The sequence below is a fragment of the Macaca fascicularis genome, chromosome 11 (genome assembly GCF_037993035.2).
Source record: "Macaca fascicularis isolate 582-1 chromosome 11, T2T-MFA8v1.1".
NCBI classification, from domain to species: domain Eukaryota; kingdom Metazoa; phylum Chordata; class Mammalia; order Primates; family Cercopithecidae; genus Macaca; species Macaca fascicularis.
The window spans coordinates 308,281-330,492 of record NC_088385.1 but is presented as its reverse complement, the minus strand read 5'-3'; the positions used below and the strand labels follow the sequence as shown (position 1 = coordinate 330,492).

General features: G+C 48.2%; 1 protein-coding gene and 1 long non-coding RNA gene across 31 annotated transcripts in view; both read left to right on the top strand.

Annotated features, from left to right (window-relative positions):
* Nucleotides 1-22,212, top strand: part of LOC141408000 (disco-interacting protein 2 homolog C-like) — a 274,075-nt gene that overhangs the window by 68,778 nt on the left and 183,085 nt on the right. The window lies entirely within an intron of this gene.
* On the top strand, nt 7,396-21,905 carry LOC141408001 (uncharacterized). Of its 2 annotated transcripts, none has more exons than XR_012419819.1 (3): nt 7,396-7,520; nt 11,861-11,978; nt 21,769-21,905. It is a non-coding gene; the product is annotated as an uncharacterized lncRNA (long non-coding RNA). The 2 variants fall into 2 exon arrangements; XR_012419818.1 differs by lacking the exon at nt 21,769-21,905 and adding an exon at nt 15,641-16,849.

Genomic DNA, 22,212 nt, shown 5'->3' with positions numbered 1-22,212 from the left:
ACAGTATTGTATATTTAATAGTCAAATATTTATAGGTTACATGGGTGACTGATCTGTTCATTAGGAGGAAAACAATGCCAATTTTCACATCATTAGAATGGACTTGTTAAATGATTGTTAGTCTAATGAAGTTTCCATGGCAAAAGAGGCTTTGCAGATGTGAGTGTAACGGACAGTGAGATGGGAGAGGACCCTGGGTTGTCCAGGTGGGTCCAGTGTCTTCACATGTGCCTTTTGAGAAGGCAGTACGAGGGTCTGCCTCAGAGGAGGAGACCTGAGGACGAGATAGAGGCCAGAGGGCTGTGGGGGTGAGGGCGAGTGTGGGGCAGGGGCAGGGTCCGGAGGGGTGCAGGGCTGAGGCCGGGGCAGTGGTAGGAGGGGTGTGGGGCTGTGAGTCAAGCTGCATGGTGGCTTCTATGAATTGGGAGACTCCAGGCAGGAATACAAGCTACTGACCCCTTGACTTCAGCCCTGGGACTCCTGACTTCCAGGGCTGAGAGGAGGTTTGCATTTGTGGTAATTTGTTGCAGCAGCAATAGGAAGCTAATGCATTCTATCTGTTCTTCACCTCCAAACCTTTGAAAAGTGACCCTGTTGTATCGGCCTTTTGTGTGCCCTAAATTCTAATGAGATGGTTTGTAGGAAATAATGGACACAAACGATGGCAGAACACAAAGTTGGACAGAAGCAGTGTCTTCTGTGGTTCTGTAGTTTGGGTCTGGGAAGTTAGATTTCGGTCAGAGTGTGTGGTCTTGTTCAGCGTATACCTGGAGTACTTGTTCAGAGCTCCTGGGGGAGTGGTCTTTAACACTGTTAGGATTAAAACTCCAAGCACATCAGGGCCAGAGTTCCTGAGTCAGTGTTAGGCGACCTTTGAATAAGAGTTGGCATGTAGAGTCTGCCCACTTTACTAGTATGAAGCAGCAAAATCTTTTTTTTTTATTTTTTGAGATGGAGTCTCGTTCTGTCACCCAGACTGGAGTACAGTGGCGAGGCCTCGGCTCACTGCAACCTCCGCCGCCTGTGCTCAAGTGAGTCTCCTGCTTTAGCCTCCAAATTGCATGATTTATTTTCCTGTTTTATATACTTAGTATGTGAAAACTCTGCAAACTTTATTAATACAAATGACATGCCAGAACTTAGGAGAATCTGGTATTTTCCCATGCAAATTAGTAGTGATGTGGAATTCCTGGGCTGATTTGGTTTTATAAGACATGGGGCAGATTCTTTGCCTTATTTCTGTGGAACTAACAATTGTTAATCACCCAGCACTCTTACCTCCCCCAACAGCTCAGGTGAGGGGGGTGTTACCCCCACTGTCGTGATGAGAGGCAGGAGACTGAGGCTTAGATGAGCAGGTGACACATTACTGTCCAGCCCCACCCACCCTGTAGTTTCCTGCTATGGCTCAGCTGTCTTCCTGCAAGAAAGGCCAGACACCCTGGTGCTGGGTAGAATTCCTTGTGAACCCCTTTCCATCCTCCAGGGAGTTCTTGCTTTACGGTGGTGGCTCATGGGGAGTCCTCTGGCCCACTGAGAAAGTGACTCGTGTTGTGACATTACTGTCTCTGTCCGGCTGCTGTCGATTGGGTGATTTGTAAAGAGACATTTATTGCTCACAGCTCTGGAAGCTGGAAAGTCCAAGGTCAAGGCAGTCCAAGGTCAAGGCACCTGCACATCTGGTGCCCCAGGGCCTGTGGCTCACAGACGGCAGCATCTCAACAGGTGTTGCGTGGCAGCGGTCGTCTCGTCAGAACTCACGTGGTGGAGGAGCAGGAGGGCTCCTCTAGGCCTCCCAACAAGGACACCAACCCCAGTCCTGAGAGCAGGACTTCCCAAAGGCCCCACCTCTTAATGTATCCCTTCGGAGATGGTTTCAGCATGAGGTTTTGGGGACATTCAGGCCAGAGCCATTGCTCTGCTGTTGTGTTAGGGTTGCATGGCATCATTACTGCAGCAGAGCCACAGCTTCTTATCTGCATTTGCTGCAGGAGGAAGACGCAGGTGCCTGTGCAAGTTGGGGTTCGGTGCAAGAAGTGGAGACTCTCTGGGAATCTTAGCAGGAGGAACTTAAGGGCTTTGAGAACTGACACCTTAGGACTGTAGTTTTCTTCAGAGTGTAAAAACCTTGGTGTGTGACAATACTGAACATTGCCTGAGCCCTGTGATCCTGTAAAACAGTGATTGTTAAGACATTCCCCCTCCCCACAACTGCGCCCCCACTTTTACTGCAAGAAGCCCCTTCCCATGTGGCTTAGGCTGACTGGCGGAGGACCGTTTACCGAGGACAAGACCAGATACAGGCCTTCAAACCCCACTTCTCAGCCTTATAAGTGATTAGCTAAACTGCCTGTTCCCACTGATCAATCACTTCCCACCTTGAAATGGTTCTTCGTGGTGCATTTGCGACTAGGAGGGTGGACTTGTCTTTGACTGTCGCCTTCCACAGAGGACAGTTAGGGTGGGCAGGAAAGAATTCTCTGCTACAGGTCTGCATTCCTGGCTGTTTCCAGAAGTGGGAATTCTGGTGCCGTGGAGTCTGCGAATGGATTTCTAGTGTCCCAGCTTCAGGTGGAGTTGAAATTGAGTGAGGCAACCCACCACACCTATCTGGAGCCAGGAACTAGAGCCATTTTTAAAGTGGCAGTTTCTCCATAAGATTACCCAAAAAATGCGCTCAGCACGTTTCTTTCTTTCTCATATGCATTTGGCCATCTAAAATGGAAATGGTGGTTTTTTGAAGCATGGATGTAGTTTTAAAATTTGAGTATTGTAAACCTTAATGTAGCTTCTTAAAATGTTTGCCTGATTATCTGGAGATTTACTAAACCTTTGGAGTGGTAATAATGAGTTGATCTATATGACTTTGCTTTCTATGATGCAATGAAAGTACTCTAATTAAAACCTCTGCAGTTGGGTCAGCAGGCGATTGGCCAAAACAAATTCTGCTTTTTGGGTTTCTTTAACCAAACAAGGGAGTAGAGTGTAGGCTGAAGTGGCAAATTCATTTCAGAGCACGCCAGAGCCCTCAATGATTCAGCAGCCTTCTCAGGTGAACGTGTAACGTGCCGTGAGTCTTGGCAAGCCTGGCTACTGAAGTGTGCACGTGACACCACAGAGCCACACCTAGGAAGATGTGGTTTCTGTAACAAGCTTTGGAAAACCAAAGTTCAACTAAATTATCCAACTTTGTTACAGAAAAAGCTTAGACCAGATGGCCAAAGACCTGATTGTTTCATGGTTGAGACATGGTTATAAAATCGCCCTTACTTGGTGCCAATCAGTGTTGGTCCACAGTGATACTCCTCCAACCTCACTGAATAGTTTGGAGACTGATATGAGACTGTGAAAATCTCCTTAAGGTGAAAAGGGCTCTGGGGCACCCGGGAATATCCGCACACCCGTGGCCATTCCCCTATAAGGTGGAGAGGACGGCTGGGTCACGCGGGAGCATCAGCACACCCGTGGCCATCCTCTTTAAGACGGAAAGGGCTGCTGGGGTGCCCCGCAATATCTGCACACCCGCGGCCATTGTGGCTGTCCCCCTTTCTGCTCAGTCACCTCTGTGTTCCCGCATTCAGGCTTTGGGACACTCATGAACAGCTCATCCCCTGGGCTGGTGAGGAAGGAGTGGGAGGTTGTTCTGAGGCTCTGTCACTGTCTGCCCTGTCATGAGCTGGGCAAGGCAGTGGCAGTGACCCTGGAGGAGTCTGGTCAGTGAGGGCTCCGGCAGGAAGTGCTGAGGCTTGAGGTGACTCTGCCAGTCGTAACCAAATGTCTTCCCTCTTATTTCCATGATTCCTTCTAGTTCTGCACCTTGCACTGCAGAGTCTCTGTGTATCTATAAATACACATGAGTTACGATACAGGTGTCTCTTTCCCCTCTGTCTGCGGCTGGGCCCAGGGAGTGAAGTGCAAGACCCCCTTACTGCTGGATGCCCACCAGCACGAGGCACTGCCTGCCCTGCTGACGAATGCCTACAGCGAGTCCTGGAAGCCGCCTCCTGAGCACCTGGCCTGTTGACGGTGTATACGGGAGACAACGGAGCTCCCCTTGCCCCACCCTGAGCAGAGACTGGGGAGGCGGCGGCAGCACTGCCCCCATGGTGCATCCTTGGTGCATGGAGGAAAGTCTGTTCATGCTTAAAACACAGCCCATCCTCTCAAAAGCAGGATGACAACCCCATTTACTTCTGGAATCTTAAAAAAGGGCCCGTCTCTTTGAGAGAAGAACATGGCATGTATGTGTGTACCTCCTTTGTTTTTTTTTTTTGAGACAGTTTCCCTCTGTCACCCAGGCTGGAGTGCGGTGGTGAGATCTCAGCTCACTGCAAGCTCTGGCTCCCGGGTTCATGCAATTCTCCAGCCTCAGCCTCCCAAGTAGCTGGGACTACAGGCACCCGCCACCACGCCTGGCTAATTGTTTGTATTTTTAGTAGAGACGGGGTTTCACCGTGTTAGCCAGGATGGTCTCGGTTTCCTGACCTCGTGATCTGCCAACCTCGGCCTCCCAAAGTGCTGGGATTATAGGTGTGAGCCACCACGCCGGGCCGTATGTGTGTACCTCTTTACAAGTCTTGCCTGACCTTCGCATTTAAAAATTACTGGAAAACTTAAGGATGTAACTGACAAGAACTTTATAGGTTTCTCCAAGTAAAAATTTGGAAAAGTTAAGTGAACCCATAATGTGTTTTATTTCTATGAGTCCCACACTTGGATTTTTAAATGTGGGCAAAACATCTGTATGTTCTTCAGCCTGATTTCCGTGGAATCGTGAATGAAACGTGCTGAAGTTGCCGTGCGGATTTTGTTATGTGGCGGTGACAAGTGGGGCTGGTCATTAAACAACTGGAGGAACCCTGTCCTTTCTGTGCTCCTGTTGGACACTAGGCACGTGCTTGGGTGTTTTCTGTGTGTGTGGACAAGACGACGACAGAATTTCCAGATTCACACGGTGGTATCTTCTCCCTTTTCTGTTAAAACGTGTCTTCTGCTGCTTCTACATAGACCAAGTGTTTCTTTCTCTCGCCTGTCTACATAAACGCTGTTTAACAAAAACCGTATTGTAGACATGTGAAGCTGAATTCCACATGATCAAGCAGATAGAGATGACTGAGTACACTGTTTTGTGGAAGGAAGGTTTAAAATGATTTTTAGCTTTTTCCCTGAAATAGGGAATACTTTTAACTTTTTCCCTGAGATAGGGAATAATGAAATGGGAAAATAATTAAATTTTCCCATGTAATTGTTAGATTATATTTAATTATTAGATTATTCATGTATTGCAAGGGAAAAAGGAACTAGATCACCCCATGTACCCAAATGAAAATTTAAAGCGTATGGGCGAGTTCATTTGAACTCCTTTAATTTGTTTTTGTTTGTTTGTTTTTGACAGTCTCACTCTGTTTCTCAGGCTGGGTGCAGTAGTGCAATGACAGCTCACTGCAACCCCAACGTTCTAGGCTCAAGTGATTCTCCTGCGTCAGCCTCCCCAACTGCTGGGATTTACAGGCGTTAACCACCACACACAGCTTATCACCTCTTGGAGACTAGCTTTGAGTTTGGGCATTCACTGAACTATATTTTAGTTAATTCTCAAAGTTTGTCACTGTTTATCTTTAATTTGCTAAAAATCTACATGTATTGTAAAATGCGTTACATTTCCTTAGCATTCACGGATTCCCTGTTAGTGGGGCAGAGACACAGAAGGGCAGAAGGCGTTCGGACATCATCAGGGTTGCAGTTGAGTCCTTGCCCCGAACACACTGGAGCTCTGGGCTCTGTGGTCCCACGGGGGTCCTCTGTCCACTGAGGGGGACGGGTTACCTGGAAGGTCCCTCCAGCCTCTGCAATTTTGCCCTTTTCAGGTTAACATCTCATCATTGTCCTGGACAGCACTGCCTTTCGTTCACTGATCCACGAGTGAACAGCTGGTCAGTGGCCAGTGCTGCTTCCTTCAGCTGGGAGGTGGTGATGTGATAACACTTCCGTGGAATTTGCTTCTTGGTGTATTAAGGGTTCAGTTGTATGTTTATTTTTAATCTGCACCTCTGAATTGGTCTTTTGATTGCAAAGAGATTGCTTACTGGATTTGTTTCTGAATATTTGGTGGATAACAGGAGAACCTTGCTTATCTGTGTGTTCATTTAGTGTGTTTTTGCCAGGCATTTATATGGTTGTGTTAGCCCTCAGCCCACTTTCTGTGTGTGGTGGAGTCATTGAAATCATGTATGTGAAGTCTCTCCTCTTTTAAGGCCAGAGGACGTGGGGTGGTGTCTCCCTAAACTAGGGGGAAATGGCATTGTTCTGTCCTCCTCCCTGGGAATGCTGGTGTTTCCAGGTCTCTGAACTTGGCTCCCACACTGGGAGAGTAGCTGTGGCTTCTGGAGCCCGTTTTGTGCGGGACTGACTCCTTCACTTGCTTTATTCCCCACTGTCTTTGCTGCTTGATGACGCAGGGATGAGGGAGTTGGGCCCAGGGGCCTTGCCTGTGCCTGAAGGGCCCGATGCAGAAAACTCCTCATGGGAAGGATGTTCCTTGAGGGCAGCTTTTGGAGTCTTTTCCTACTTTTAACTGAGAAGCAGCTATTCACATGGTTCTATTCTGCTGGTGTGTTTCAAAATAACTGGTGTAGAGTTGTGAAGATGTCCGAGACACCCATGATCCACTCCGGGCCAGTGCAGGACATTGAGCTCAGAATCCTTCAGACCATTCAGATGCCAAAGATTCTTGCTTGGTTATTCTCAAACTTATGAGAATCTAAAACGCGAGCCACGGTATGGATTTTCTCTTGAGCCCCCATGACTTTGCCTTGTATTTTGGGCATGAATGACTTCATCAAGGGGAAAGAATTTGAGGAAGGAGCCTCTGAGGCTAGGAGGGGGTGGGAAGGGGCGGGGGGAAGAGGAGGGAAAAGGAGCTATAGAGGGAGGAGCCAGGCTGGGGCTGGGGCGTCTCCCCATGATGCTCCCCCACCCCTGGCGCGAGGCCCCAGAGACTGACTGATTTTCCCACAGGAAATGTGTATGATTGCATGTCTGTTTTGTGTGCTGGCCATTTGGATTGAGGGAATGTCTGTGTTGTGATTCCTTATTGATTCGAAGGTTGGAAAGGTTTGTGCTCAATACAGGGGTCTCTTGGTGCGATGGGAAAATGTGATCGCAGCCGCCTTCGGGGTGGGGAGAGCCCTCGAGGCCCTCAGTGGTGGCCAGCGTCAGCCTTCGCTTCCCTGGGTGAGCTGCCCTCAGGGTGGGAAGGAAGGTCCTCGGTGGTGGCCGCTGTTGGCCTTCGCCTCCCTGGGTGAGGGCTGCTCCATCCCCGGCTCTCCGACTCCTTGCCTGGCACCTTCCTCGTTGGAGGCCGTGATCCATCAACTTTGTCCACGCGTGTCCTGCAGACTAATGCTGACTGGAGGTTCAGGAGTGGTCAGAAGAGGCCAGAGGAGGCCCTCGTGATGCGAAGCTAAACGTTTAATGATGGCGCTGTTGAGTGCATGAGCCGCGTCAGCCCAAGAGTCTGGGTAAGAGGGAACCCCGCGGGGTGGAGGGAAGACTGGACAGATGGGTGCTTTCCTCGGCCCCTGGGAGCACGGCCAGGTCCACGCTCAGACCTCCTGGTTTCTCCCATATTTCCATCAATAGCAAGGGAAGGACTCGGGGCAGAAGTAGTTCAAGGGCCTCTAAAGACTTATGTAATTGTTAATAGGCCTACTTTTATGCTTTCTTATGTATTAAGAGCAAATCATGATACAAACTCATTTCTGTTTGAAGAAATCTTTACTGCTCTCATTTTTGTGGCAAGCAACATTGATTCTTTGCTTAGTGAGCGTTAGTGCCCTCCTGCCCAGTGCTGCTGCCTGGCGTGTCCTCGCACACACCTCTGTCCATTGGTCTCCGTTCACCTTTCCGCCTAGAATTGTAGGAGGGGCGCTGGGATCTTAGGGCTAGAAAGAAATTCTGAAGACCACTTTTAGGGGCGGCTTTTAGTCAGGGCTTCCAGAGAGACAGCCAGCCGGGTGTGCGTGTGTCTCCAGGGCGAGGCTTGCTGCAGGGGCTACAGAGTCCAAGAAGCCCCAGGACCCACAGGCTGCAAGCTAGAGTCCTGGGAGGGTGTGGCTTGAAGACTTGAGAAGCGGAGGGTGCGGATCCCACCGTGGTCTGAGGAGCTGAGACCCAGAAGCACGGGCTGCAGAAGACAGATGTCACTGGCCCATCAGCCAGACAGGTGGAGTGAACCCAGTTTTCCCCGCCTTGCTGTTTTACTCGGGCCCTGGGTGGATAGGGTGGTGCCCCCCACGCCGGCGAGGATGGGTCTCCACTCAGTCCAGAGGCAAACATGCATCTCACACAGAAATAATGCAGAACCAGCCATCTGGGCACCCCGGGCACGCTCAGGTTGATGCACAAAACCAACGCCGCGCGTGGCCCTGACATCTGTGTGTTCGCATCACTCCACACACATTGCTCAGTCATCGCCTCGGTGAGTTTGTAAGCTCGTTGTGTGGTTCTGGGGCTTTTTGTCCTTGGTGATGACAGGCTCCCCACTGCCCCAGCTCAAGTATGGAAGGTGATGGCACCAACGGCTCCTTGTTTCTCAGACACTTGAGTGGGTGCTCTGTGCAGCCAGTTTCACCTGCAGCAGCATCTGTTCCCTATGCCGATTCCATTCGGAGTATGTGCCTCCCTTCTGTTGAGGGTGCAGCCTTCTTTCAGGGAAGAACTGTGTCCTGTTCGCCTATATCGCCTGTGGTGTATCTCATGGCTGAATAAGTAGCTATAGGATACCTCGGTGGCTGAATGATAGGTTCATTGGAAGGAAAACTTTATATATTTTTTTCTTTTTGGGATGGAGTTTCACACTCAACGCCCAGGCTGACGTGCAATGGCACGATCTTGGCTCATTGCAAACTCTCCCTCCCGGGTTCAAGTGATTCTCCTCCCTCAGCCTCCCAAGTAACTGGGGCTACAGGCTTCCGCCACCATGCCTGGCTAATTTTCGTATTTTCGTTAGAGAAGGGGTTTCACCATGTTGGCCAGGCTGGTCTTAAACTCTTGACCTCAGGTGATGCGCCCACCTCGGCCACCCAAAGTGCTGGGATTACGGCCATGAGCCCCTGCACCCAGGAACTTAATACCGTTTTTTTTTTTTTCCTTTAAATCGTAATGGGCTTGTTAAATGCTTACGTTTTTTTTTTTTTTTTTTTAATTTATTATTATTATACTTTAAGTTCTAGGGTACATGTGCATAATGTGCAGGTTTGTTACATATGTATACGTGTGCCTTGTTGGTGTGCTGCACCCATCAACTCGTCAGCACCCATCAACTCGTCATTTACATCGGGTATAACTCCCAATGCAATCCCTCCCCCCTCCCCCCTCCCCATGATAGGCCCCGGTGTGTGATGTTCCCCTTCCCGAGTCCAAGTGATCTCATTGTTCAGTTCCCACCTATGAGTGAGAACATGCGGTGTTTGGTTTTCTCTTCTTGTGATAGTTTGCTAAGAAGGATGGTTTCCAGCTGCATCCATGTCCCTACAAAGGACACAAACTCATCCTTTTTGATGGCTGCATAGTATTCCATGGTGTATATGTGCCACATTTTCTTAATCCAGTCTGTCACTGATGGACATTTGGGTTGATTCCAAGTCTTTGCTATTGTGAATAGTGCTGCAATAAACATACGTGTGCATGTGTCTTTATAGCAGCATAATTTATAATCCTTTGGGTATATACCCAGTAATGGGATGGCTGGGTCATATGGTACATCTAGTTCTAGATCCTTGAGGAATCGCCATACTGTTTTCCATAATGGTTGAACTGGTTTACAATCCCACCAACAGTATAAAAGTGTTCCTATTTCTCCACATCCTCTCCAGCACCTGTTGTTTCCTGACTTTTTAATGATCGCCATTCTAACTGGTGTGAGATGGTATCTCATTGTGGTTTTGATTTGCATTTCTCTGATGGCCAGTGATGATGAGCATTTTTTCATGTGTCTGTTGGCTGTATGAATGTCTTCTTTTGAGAAATGTCTGTTCATATCCTTTGCCCACTTTTTGATGGGGTTGTTTGTTTTTTCTTGTAAATTTGTTTGAGTTCTTTGTAGGTTCTGGATATTAGCCCTTTGTCAGATGAGTAGATTGCAAAAATTTTCTCCCATTCTGTAGGTTGCCTGTTCACTCTGATGGTAGTTTCTTTTGCTGTGCAGAAGCTCTTTAGTTTAATGAGATCCCATTTGTCAATTTTGGCTTTTGCTGCCGTTGCTTTTGGTGTTTTAGACATGAAATCTTTGCCCATGCCTATGTCCTGAATGGTACTACCTAGGTTTTCCTCTAGGATTTTTATGGTACTAGGTCTAACATTTAAGTCTCTAATCCATCTTGAATTAATTTTCGTATGAAAAAACTGCTTTAAAGTTCATATGGAACCAAAAAAGAGCCCGCATCTCCAAGACAATCCTAAGTCAAAAGAACAAAGCTGGAGGCATCACGCTACCTGACTTCAAACTATACTACAAGGCTACAGTAACCAAAACAGCATGGTACTGGTACCAAAACAGAGATATAGACCAATGGAACAGAACAGAGTCCTCAGAAATAATACCACACATCTACAGCCATCTGATCTTTGACAAACCTGAGAGAAACAAGAAATGGGGAAAGGATTCCCTATTTAATAAATGGTGCTGGGAAAATTGGCTAGCCATAAGTAGAAAGCTGAAACTGGATCCTTTCCTTACTCCTTATACGAAAATTAAATGCTTACGTTAATGTTTATTTTTAAAAATGTTATCTGTGACCTTTCAGCTTTTCATAGCACTTCTCGTGTGAATATTTTAAAAAGGCCCTTTAGTCGTGGGGGAGAAGGAGGTTATCCCTTTCAGCAGAGGGAGATGGAAGAACAGGCCCTGGTGGGTCTGAGCACAGGCAGTCACCCCAGCCTTGGTGCTTGCTTAGGTCTGTTCTCCGTTCATCGTAGCCGCATCCACTCTCATTGTCAGCTTAAAAATAAGCTTTTTCCTCTTTCTAATCGGAACAGTTAGTTTGTTAACCGTCACATTAAGGTATCGAGAATGATGGCTTTCAGGCCTCAGATATGACACAAGTAATAAATGCAGCTGACCCTGAACAACATGGGTTTTGAGCTTCGAAGGATCACTTATGTTAATTTTTTTTCCAACCAAACCCTTACTGAAAAAACCTGGCTTTGTGGAGGGCCGACGTTTCCTACATGTGCTTCCATAGGGTGGCCGTGGGGTCCTGTGGATACGTAGATTTGGGTAAACTCGGGCATGTTCTGGAATCCATGTCCTTGTGTATACAGAGGGACAATTGCAGCTTTTTAGAAGTTTGTGTCCTGCCTTGTCCTAAAAAGGTTCCAAGGTGGATGCAAAATTATTTCATTCCTTTGGTTTTCTTGGTGGGATATTGATGTTTATTCTTCAGTGTCTAATATCCTGAGTGAACAGAGTTACCGCTTCAGGAACAAAGCCAGTCTGGAAACACATATTGAGATATCCACCTTTTCTTCATGGTTTCACAAAAGGCCATGATCATATTTTATTCAGTTGAACTGTAGGAAACTGCCAATATTTGCTGTTTTTGGCCTATAAAATGGCAAGTTCGTACGATATTAAAAACAAAGGCTTCCTGGATGGGGAAAATAGGAATCGGTAAGAACCTGAAGTTCTCTGTCATGGCCTCTGAGTCACAGGTAAATAAACCTGCGTGAGGGGGAGTTGACTGTACAGTATTTTCCTTCTGTTTTGATACTGTCAGAAAAAGGTCAGTTCCAATGTGTTGGGTCCCTTTGCCTCAGCTTTGCTGCAGAAGGGACTTGCCATTATACCTCTTGTTCCCAGTGCCCAGGAGGCTGATGCCACATAGAAGACCTGCAGGTCGGTGGATGTGAAACAGGCATCGGACACGCTGTGCACCTTGGGACGCATCTGAGAAGTGTGTGCTTGCAGCAGATCTGAGGTGAGGGCGTGTTCCATCTCCTCTCCCTTCTCTGGCTTTGCAGGCCTTTGAAGTTGGTTCTGGAAAGTGAAATTAGTTAATGCTGATTTAAGCTCCAGGTCAAAGCCTGGGGGCCGAAGAGACCCGCCCTTCACTAGGGGTGTGAAGCATTGGGCCCTCCCATCAGGAGGCAGCAGGGACTCGAGAAAGCCCCACATGCCCTCCAGTTCCCTTATGTTGAAATTTTTTGTACTCGGCCATGCCGGGTCATTTTGGGAGGTGAGTAGGGGATTCACATGGGGGTGTGCAGTATTCTTAGGTGTCAGGTGCGAGAGTTGAATTTGTAGAAGCTGTGCAGATAGGAAAGGGCCTGGCAGGGAGTGCTGTTTACACGGAGCCGATTTAACGCGAGGTCTGTGCTCTGCCTGGGTCCGTGTCTGACCGGTGTCTCCCAGTCTGCAACAGGACGTTGACGTGACTTGGCGCCATCGTCCCACTCTGTGTAGACGTCTGAGGATCTGTGCGCCGCTGCTCTGTGAGAATGCGTTGTGATAATGAACTGAGAAACAGTGAACAAACCCTGAATTGGTTAGCACTGGTTCCACGGCCACTTCTGCCGTGGTTGGAGTCATTCATAATAAAGTGTGCTGGACTCCTATGCAGAGCTCTGAATTTCAGAGGCCCTTTAACTCGGCAGCTAACCAGCTGCTTCCTTCAGAAGACATTTGAGTCCCCTTTACCTGCCAGGGTGACCCTGGGAGTTTGAAGATGAGTGAGACAAGCCTTCCCTGTCTTGTGGATTTTACTGTCCAGTGGGGAGACAGATGTGGATGGTGAAGGAGGCCCTATCAGAGGTCATCGCATGTCAGTTTTATTTCTTCAGCACTTGCTGTGTTCAGGCGGTGCCCCGGGCCATGTGCAGAGCATCTGTGGGCCCTGCCCTTGGCATCCCAGGCACAGCTAGCATCTGCGCCATCTTCATACTTGGCCTGAGTTTTGGGGAAGTACTGAGGATGGCTTCTGCCTTTGCTGGAGAGAGTTGGAAGTCAGGGCAGCCCTCCACAAGGAGATGATCGCCAGCTGATTCCTCAAGAAAGAGAGGTGGTCCCCACATGGGTAGAGCAGGGCAGCATGTACAGACCTGGGTGTGGGTCTGGGGCATGTGCATCTGAGTGGGGTCTGCTGGGAGACAGCAGGGGTGAGGTGTGAAGGCAGTTGGAATTTACAGGATAAATTATCACTAAGGTGATGCCTGGAAAACATAAAATGGGGACTCTCTGGGGTAAACGTGGACTTAGGGTGACCCTGGGCGTGGGTGTTTTCAGGCTCTGAAGGCAGAGATTTAGGAAATTGGGGCAGAGCTGAGCCCCAGACGAGGATGAAGACCACCCTTGGGATGTTAAATGAGACAGGGGTGGAAACCCAGTGAATGTCCTGGGGGGTCAGTCCAGCAGGCAGGCAGCAGAGGAGACCGGTGTCCTCAAAGGCCCCTTGGGCCTGTCTCTGAAAGTGCTGGAATGACAGGCATGAGCCACTGCTCCCTGCTGATACTTTTAAAATTTCTAAGCTACTCTCTCTCATACCCACTCCCGTATTTTTTTAAAAAAACCAGGTTTATGGCTATATTTTTTCCAAGGGAACCAAACAGTTACCTGTTTGAAGTACAAATAACACCGTGTTTAAAAACCGAAAATGCCACTTTGCATAGAAGTTTCCAAATACCCAGTTGGTTTGAGCCTTGCATTGCAGTGTCACTACCTGCTCTTAAATTTCTACACGATGTATAGATAGCGAGGCAGGGACGGCTCGTACATCTTCAGGTTTCAATTCTACTACCTTGGGCTATATTTTCATTTATTTTGGCACAACTGTGGGTGTGGCAAGCAATGCCAGGGTATTTATTTTGAAGCGTGTCCAATAACAGTTGGGAAGATTTTCACATTTTTAGAATTTTCATAGTAATAGTTATAATTTACAAAGAATTTAAAATTGTGTAGTCATTATTTTGCTTTTTTCTAGATGTGCCCCGAAACAGGGTTGCTAACTATCATTCTACATCACAGGACTAATAACAGTACCCTTTTGGAGCAGATGCCTGTAATCGAGGAATTCTGCCTAGTCGGTTCACTTTAAGCGTGTTTAAAAGGTTTTCTTTATCCTAGTTGGCACCTGTGGCTATAGTTTGTTTTCACTGCTGAAGAATATTCCACGATGGAAGCCGTAATTCATCTGTTTTTCATATCGGTGGACATTTGGATTATTTTGGGAGGGTGTGTATGTCTATTCAGCCTTCATTTTTTTCAGGATTTTTTGTAGAAGATAATGTAACAGTGTAACATCCTCTGCTAGGGAACCAACACGAACCCTGATTACAGCCACACTGACTCTCACACATACTCTCAGGCCTTGTTACCAACACACAGAACCATTTTCTTAAGTTGAAACCCAGTAGCAGAACCTGAAGCCATGTGAACGGTTCCTCCGATCTTACACTTGGAATTCACTTTTTATTACTATGTCTGCTAATTAGGAAGCATATCAATTATACAGAAATCTGAGAATGTAAAATTATACGTTTATAACAGAAAAACCTTATTTAATAGCCCAGAACACATGGCTATGTTTTTCCCTCATGCCCCACCACTGTTTTCTTTGCTTGAAATGGGAAATGACACTTGAATGCGGTTTTCTAGCCACTGTTAGACTGGCATAGTTCTTCAGAGACAGAGGATGTAAAGCACATGGAGAATTTGTTTGTGGAATGTGATTTCCCGGTCGCCTCATTCAGGCTGCCGCCGCCTTCCCCTGTGGCCGCCTGCATCGTGGGACGTCTGAGAAGGTCCCTGTTTCATCCTCTGGAAATTCTGAAAAGGAAGGAGAGGAGGAGGGGCATGCAGGGTGTGGTGCATTTGTGTTGGTCCTTCCAGCTTTTATTTGGAGTCTCGGCTACCTTGGTGGTTCCTGCCTTTATGTCCCTAGCTCGTGGCTTCGTCCTTGTGTCTAACTCACAGGCAGACAGATGGAAAGGGAAGTTGTATTCAGCCAAACAGCTTGATCTTATTCTCAAGGCTTAAATCGACTGGGTATTTGGAGACTTCTGTGCAAATGGGCATTTTTGGTTTTTAAACACCATGTCTTATTTGTACTTGAAATGGGGTAACTGGTTCTCTTGGAAAAAATATAGGCATAAAGCTGGTTCTTTAAAAAAAAAAAAAAAAAAAAAAAAGGGAGTGGGTGTGAGAGAGAGTGGCTTAGAAATTACACCAGTAATGGTCGGGAGTGGTGGCTTATGCCTGTAATTCCAGCACTTTGAGAGAAGGAGGCAGGTGGATCCCCTGAGGTTAGGAGTTCGAGACCAGCCTGGTGAACATGGTGAAACCCCGTCTGTACTGAAAATATGAAAATTAGCCGGGCATGGTGGCAGGCACCTGTAATCCCAGCTACTTGGGAGGCTGAGGCAGGAGAATCACTTGTACCCAGGAGGCAGAGGTTGCAGGGAGCCAAGATCGCACCACTGCACTCCACCCTGGGCGACAGAGCAGAAACTCCATCTCAAAATAGAAAAAAAAACAAAAAACTAAACAAAACAAAAACCCGGTAATGAAAACCTGATTGCATCATCTGTGATGGAGATGGCGGATTATTTCATTTTTAGTGACAGGATGAATTGGATATGTTTGCAGTATTGATTTGACAAGGGAAATGGTGAGAACCAAATGTGCCGCTCAGCTTGGGCCTCACCGTTGGCAGAAGACCGTGGCGGGCAACAGACTGGAGACTCGGAGACCGAGGGGAGAATTCTCACGCCTTGACGCTGGTGCAGTGTGTGCTTCTGGACTCCTGCTGGAGGGAGCTGCCCCTTTGCCTTGCAGGCTTTGGTGCAGTGGAGACCTTAGGACCTGCCCCTCCTGGCACACCTGTGGGTGTGGCGAGCAGTGCCAGGGCTGAGGCACAGGTGCTGAGCCCGGAACGTGGGACAGGAGAGGCTGCACACGCCGGCAGGCGTCTGCTCCAGCAGCCGGGGGTTTCCGCAAGGGGGCGGGGCGTTGGTTTTCCTCCTTGAATTTGGGTAGAGAGGGTGTCGTGGGGTGCTGTGTCTGCACTTGTGTTGCTCTGAGGTCAAGTTGTGGCCCGAGTCCCTGTCCCTCTGCCAAAGTGAGGGTTTGCCCATTTTCAGGTCAGATTTCCCTTGGGTCCGGGTCTCTAGGAGTGGGGCGCATTCCAAGGGGGCGTGAGCACGGTGGACGCTCGTGGGACTCTTCCTCTCCCCTCAGCTCCTGGGCTGTGTGTGAAGAGCTGCCCAGCGGAATCACCCTCCTGCCTGGTGTTTCATTCACCAGAAATCGTTCTCACTGTGGACTCTTGAGTGAAATGTAATCCAGGAATGGAACGTGCTGTTGCTAGATGCCACACACAGCATCAGGAGCTTAGTTGGGGATTATATGATCTTACCCCACACCTTAAAAGTAAAGACTATGGTTGTTAGGTCTCTGAGCCCAAGCAAAGCCATTGCGTCGCCTGTGACTTGCACGTATATACGCCCAGATGGCCTGAAGTAACTGAAGAATCACAAAAGTGCAAATGCCTTGCCTGGACTTAACTGATAACATTCTACCAGAAATAAGTGAAAATGGCCGGTCCTTGCCTTAAGCGATGATTTTTTTTGTGTGTGTGAAATTCCTTTTCCTGGCTCATCCTGGCTCAAAAAGCTCCCCCACTGAGCACTTTGTGACCCCCACTCCTGCCCGCCAGAGAACAACCCCCATTTGACTGTAATATTCCTTTACCTATCCAAATCCTATAAAACGGCCCCACACTTAGCTCCCTTCGCTGACTCTTTGGACTCAGCCCGCCTGCACCCAGGTGAAATAAACAGCCATGTTGCGCTCACAAACCCTGTTTGGTGGTCTCTTCACACGGGCGTGCATGACAATAGTTAAGGGGATATTGAAGTCTTTGGCAGCTCCAAGAGCTTTTTCAGTTTGTGTCGGGCCATTGTAGGCAGAAGGAAATGCTTGCTTAGAGAATCTTACAGAAATGTTTGGTGCAGTGCCATTAACTCGTGGAATAAATGTGTAACTTTCCATGGCAGACCTCTGGAAAGAGACGCACTTTGAGTGCACCCTGGCCTGCTTGCTACAAGAATCGGCCGTGTCACCCCGCTGTCCGTGGGTCTGCAGGTGTGCGTGGTCCATTGCCCTGCACTGTGGCCATGGAAGGGAAGATGATCTGGAATGCTGGCGACAGTTATCGGTGCGTGTTGATGTGTGCTGCTTTCTACAGGGGAGAACATTTCTGTTTAATAAACATCTCATCACGATGATGACTGCAAGATATTTGAGTCTCATTCAATAGTGTTTCTGGGTTCCTTCTGTTTTTAATCTGCTTTCTAGCACTAGGCAAGTGAAGACATGGAAAGTAAAAACCCATGGAACTTGTAGAGACATGGTGTTGTGTAGGAGCAGACTGTAGCCTCTGGCTCTGTTTAAAGATTGTAGTAAACCTCTTACCTGGCAGAGTCAGGGTGTAAATTATCTTGTTTAATCGAAATGTGTATGAGTCAAAGCTGGCGCCTGCATTGTTGATGAAATACCAGATTTTAAGGGAACATGTCAATGTGCCGTAAGATACCAACAAAGTTCCTCACTGAGGTTCGGCGCGGGTTCGGAGGAGCTGGGCCTTAGGTCACCAGGGTCGTCTCTGGGAGCAGATGCTCAGTGTGGGCATTAGTCACTTAGCCTTTCCAGAGCCGAGGAGCAGCTCTCTGTGGTGGTTTTTGGAACCTGTATTTTGAGTCAGTTTGTCCCACTTGACTCGAAGTTGCCGCGCGATTTCAGACCTTTGCCTCCACCGTGCGCTCGTTTTCTTGTCCCCTGATAACTGCCTCGGTTGCCCCGGCCTGACATTTGAGCCTCGTCGTTCATGGACACAGGTTCCGTGGTGGGGCAAAGGCCGCGACTCCGGCTTGCACAGTTCTGTGACTCTCACCATGGCTTATCACATCACTCCCGGGATCTCCCGTTTAGAGGAAGAGTGTCCCTTTCCTGCAGGCCCTGTGTGGTGTGGAAACCACCCCTACCTACCTTTCTCCTGTTTGAACTGTACCGTGAAGCTGTATCTGTTCTAGTCAACCGTCAGAATTTAAGGAACAGTGATTTATGTAACTTATCACACGCTTCTGAGCAATTCTTTATGAATTTCATTCTGTTGTGAAATTATTGCAGTTTTCATGGCTATGCTGGTCTCATGTTGTGGCCCTTGAAATGAATTCCCTTCCCCATTGTGTGTTAAGGTTGTGCCTGGAAGCTGTTGAGGCCTCACCTCTGCTTAGGGCAGTGGCTTTGCTCTCCTGACAACAGGAAGAATCTTATTTAGAGCACTTCTAATGTAGTTTTTGCTTCCAGACAGAGTTACTTTTTTTCACAGAGACAGCCACTAAAGTCATAAATTATGCTCAGGATGCACACACATGGGTCAGCTGACAGAGTGGAGTCCAGAACAGATCCAAAGATGCAAAAGCAGTTCAGTGGAATTTGAGTCTTTTCAACAAATGGTGCTGGAATTATGGGACAGCCATATGCAAAAGAGTGAAAACAGGGAGAAATTTCTGTATGAAAATTAAGGTGCACCATAGCCCTGAATGTAAAATACCAAACTACAAAACCTGCAGAAGAAAGGGAAATTGTGGAGACCTAGGGTGAGAGCTCTTAGCCATACCATGATCCATAATCAAGGAAGAAAACAAGTAGGTAAGACTCATCAAAATTAAACTTCTAATATAAAAGACACCCCTAGGGAATTGAAGAGACACATTTTCGATAGACGGGGAGAAGATGTCTACAAACCATGCAGCCGGCAAAGGACTCGTATCCAGAATGCACAGGACTCCCACGGCTCATGACAGAGAACAAACCACCTGACTTAAAAGCGGAAGAGACCTGAACAGATGCTTCGCTGAGAAGGACGGGAGGATGGCCCGAAAGCATCTGAAATGACCTTCAGCATGACTGGTTGCACCGAGATGTGCACCGAAGCCGCAGTGAATTTGTTCACACCCCTGCTGGAGCGCCTGACTAAGGTCTTCCGACAGCCCCAGGTGCTGGTGAGGACAGGCAGTCGGGACTCCTGTGCGATGCTGGGGTTCAGCACGGTGCAGACAGCTTGGCGGTTTCTTACAAAACTGAACTCACACAAACGTGGGTCCCAGTGACCCCAATCCTGGGTATTTACCCTAGAGAAACAGAATCTGATGTTTAAGAAAAACTGTGCCCAGATGTTAATAGCGCTGTCTATAGTTGTCCAAAACAGGTTACAATGTGCCACAGCCATATGTGGAATAATAAATACCCAGCAGCCCCGAGGCCTGGCTGTTGATCACAGGACACCCTGGGTGCACCTCCAAGCACAATGCCCAGGAAATTGTGATTTTGCGAGTGTTTTGCCACAACGCTCGCAAAAGATAGACCTGAGTCATGGGAGGACACGGAGAGGGTGGTTGCTGAGAATGGGAGGGTATGCTTATGAGGCCCCGTGAGTGGGTTTGGGGCTGTTGGACTGTTCTGCTTGTGTGATGATGATTATGGGAATATTTGTGCCGAAATTCACAGAACTGAACACTGTCCACTTTACAGTAATTTTTAAAAAGTGGTAATATGCTCATTTTCGGTACTGTTTTTAATAGAAGATGGAGTTTGCAGATGATTTGTCAGGGCAAGCCTGTCTCAAGAGTTTGTAGACGACTCGTTAGGGGCCTGTCTCAGGGCCATTGGGTTGGGTTGGGTTGGGTTGGGTTGGGTTGGGTTGGGTTGGGTTGGAAAAGCCTTCTCTGTTGTGGGCAGTAGTACGGGGCATGGAAAGGATATTGCCAAGGAAACACGTAGAATCCTTTGAGGAAACGTGTATTTCTAACTTCCTATAAGATAGAATTGGAAATTGTAATGGTTTTGTTTTCTAGAGTCTTGGTAGAATAGGGAAGACAGTGTAATAAAAGCTAATTTTGAAATGAAGAATTTTAAAGATTTTCAACAGCAATAGCTCTAGGAAGTCACCCTGGAAATGTTTTTAAAGATGTTCAATAGCAATAGCTCTAGGAAGAGTCACCCTGGAGTTGCTTCTTGAGTATTGGTTTCCTGGCTGTGTATCTTCCGACTTTCATTTTTAAGTTTTGCTGTGAGTTGGGGATGTGTGGGAATAGCCATCCCGGCCCTGCAGGGGGGTGCATGTGCCCCGAGGCCTGAGGCACTGTTTCAACCTAGCTTGCAACATGGGGACTCTTGTCAGTGGCTGGAGTAAGAGTACCAGCCTGGCAGGCTGGGGGGAGCCCCAGGGTGGTCTGGGCACTGTCCTCCCTGCCTGCAGGATGGCAGCTGGAGGAGCTCGAAGGCTGCCTGCCTGGTGGCTGTCAGCGCAGCAGCCCCTCCTGGCCGTGGAGCAATCTTTGGGTCCATGAGTCTCTGCACCGGGACTTGCCTCCTGGGACCTCCGCCACTGTCCTGAGGGCCCTGGTGCCACTTTCCCGGTGGGACCCAAGCCTCAGGCAGCTGCGACCCCAGATTCGGTTGCTTTCCCTGCCGGCTCATTCCAGCACGAGTGCTCACCTCACTCAATGTAGAGCCTCAGGTTCCTTCAAGATCCCCAGAGATGGAATCTCCCAGTTTAACAAGACAGTTGGTGACAAGATTTGAGCGGCACTGATTTAACTCAGCTTCCAGAGTTTAAGTTCCCAAGACACAGTCCTGCTCCTTCCCTGGCCTCATCCTGTGTGGCTGGTGTCGATGCGGGGTTTCCGGAGGCTGGGGCTGTGGCAGGTCAGCAGCAGGGGGATGGCTCATTATTGATCGCTCAATGCCTTGAGGATAACTAGGATTAATGACCTTTATAGGGCTGTAGGTTTGGAGTATATATATATGTGTGTGTATATATATACATATTTTAACGAGGTGGACACGGTTATCACTGCATTTTTCTGACATGAAACTTGGAGAGCAGAGGGTTTAGGAAACTCCTGAAGCCACACTGTCAGCGGGACTCGGGCGGTCTGGCCTTAGACCCTGCACTGTTTGCCCCTCACCACGCTGTCAGCAGACCCGGGTGGTCTGGCCTTAGAACTCACGCTGGTCGCCCCTCCTTGCCACGTTGTGGGGTTTTTCCTGTTTCTGGGCAGCATTTGATAGCTTGTGAAACAAGACCAAGACTTACTATGAGTGGATTTGCCATTATCTGAGATCCAGAACGTTTCCTGGACCTGGCGTTGCCGATGTCACGTAAGGGAAGGTAAAAACATTTTCATTGTGGTCACTGGGGCTCCTGAAATGGTATTTTTCCCAGTGAAAGTTTACTCATAAAAGTCTTTTAACTCAATACTATGTGAACAGGAAGAAATGTGTTGGGCTCTAGTTAAATGTCTCAGAGCCGCAGAAGTAAATGAGGGCACCTTCCGAGCACAGCCTCCCGGAGGAGGCCAAGGACGTTTGTCTGGAGGGTTTGCCATGAAGCAGGACTTGGACAGGGCTGGTCTGCCTAGGGAGGCCTCTGCCATGATGTAGGTTAGTTGAAGTAGTTGACGGGTGGTGGCTTGAGGTCGGTGGTCCCCGAGGAAGCCCCTAGCAAGGCCGGTTTCCGTGGGATGGAAAACTGCCGTTCAGTGGCTGTAATCCTGGCTTCACGGGTCTGACATACAATCCTGCCCTTGGATACTTGGATCCCAGACAGGTCAGATGGCCCTGAAAGGACATTCGGACTGTGATGGCTGCACCCATTCTCAGCATCTGTAGGGTCTCCTATGTATGTCTGTGTTTCCATTTTCTTTCAGCACAATTTCTCCCAGTGAAGTCGTGAGAAATAGAAGGAAAGGTGGAATGAAGATGTGATTGAGGAAAGTGTGGTGTGGTCTTCGACCTTATTTTGCCTTGGTTGGTGCTCAAGAACTCCACCTGACCTCAGAGCTGAGCGTTTCTGCCAGGAAGTCCTGCCTTTTATGCTACCTCGAGGCCTGTTGAGACACTCCAAGAAGCTTCGTTAACAAATTGCCTTTTCCTTTTACAGCAGTTGGATATATTTGCAGCAAAACAAAGGAATAACCCCCCAATATGGTGATGAAATGCATTTAAGTATAGATAGCATTCAGTCTTGAAGGGCCTGGGATTTTAATCATCTTTGGGTCATGTAACAAGTGGTGTTGGTGATTAAAATCTCCTGACAGCTTTGTTCTGCCACGTTCCTCAGTTTTGAATGATGATCTTCCTGGTGTTGTACC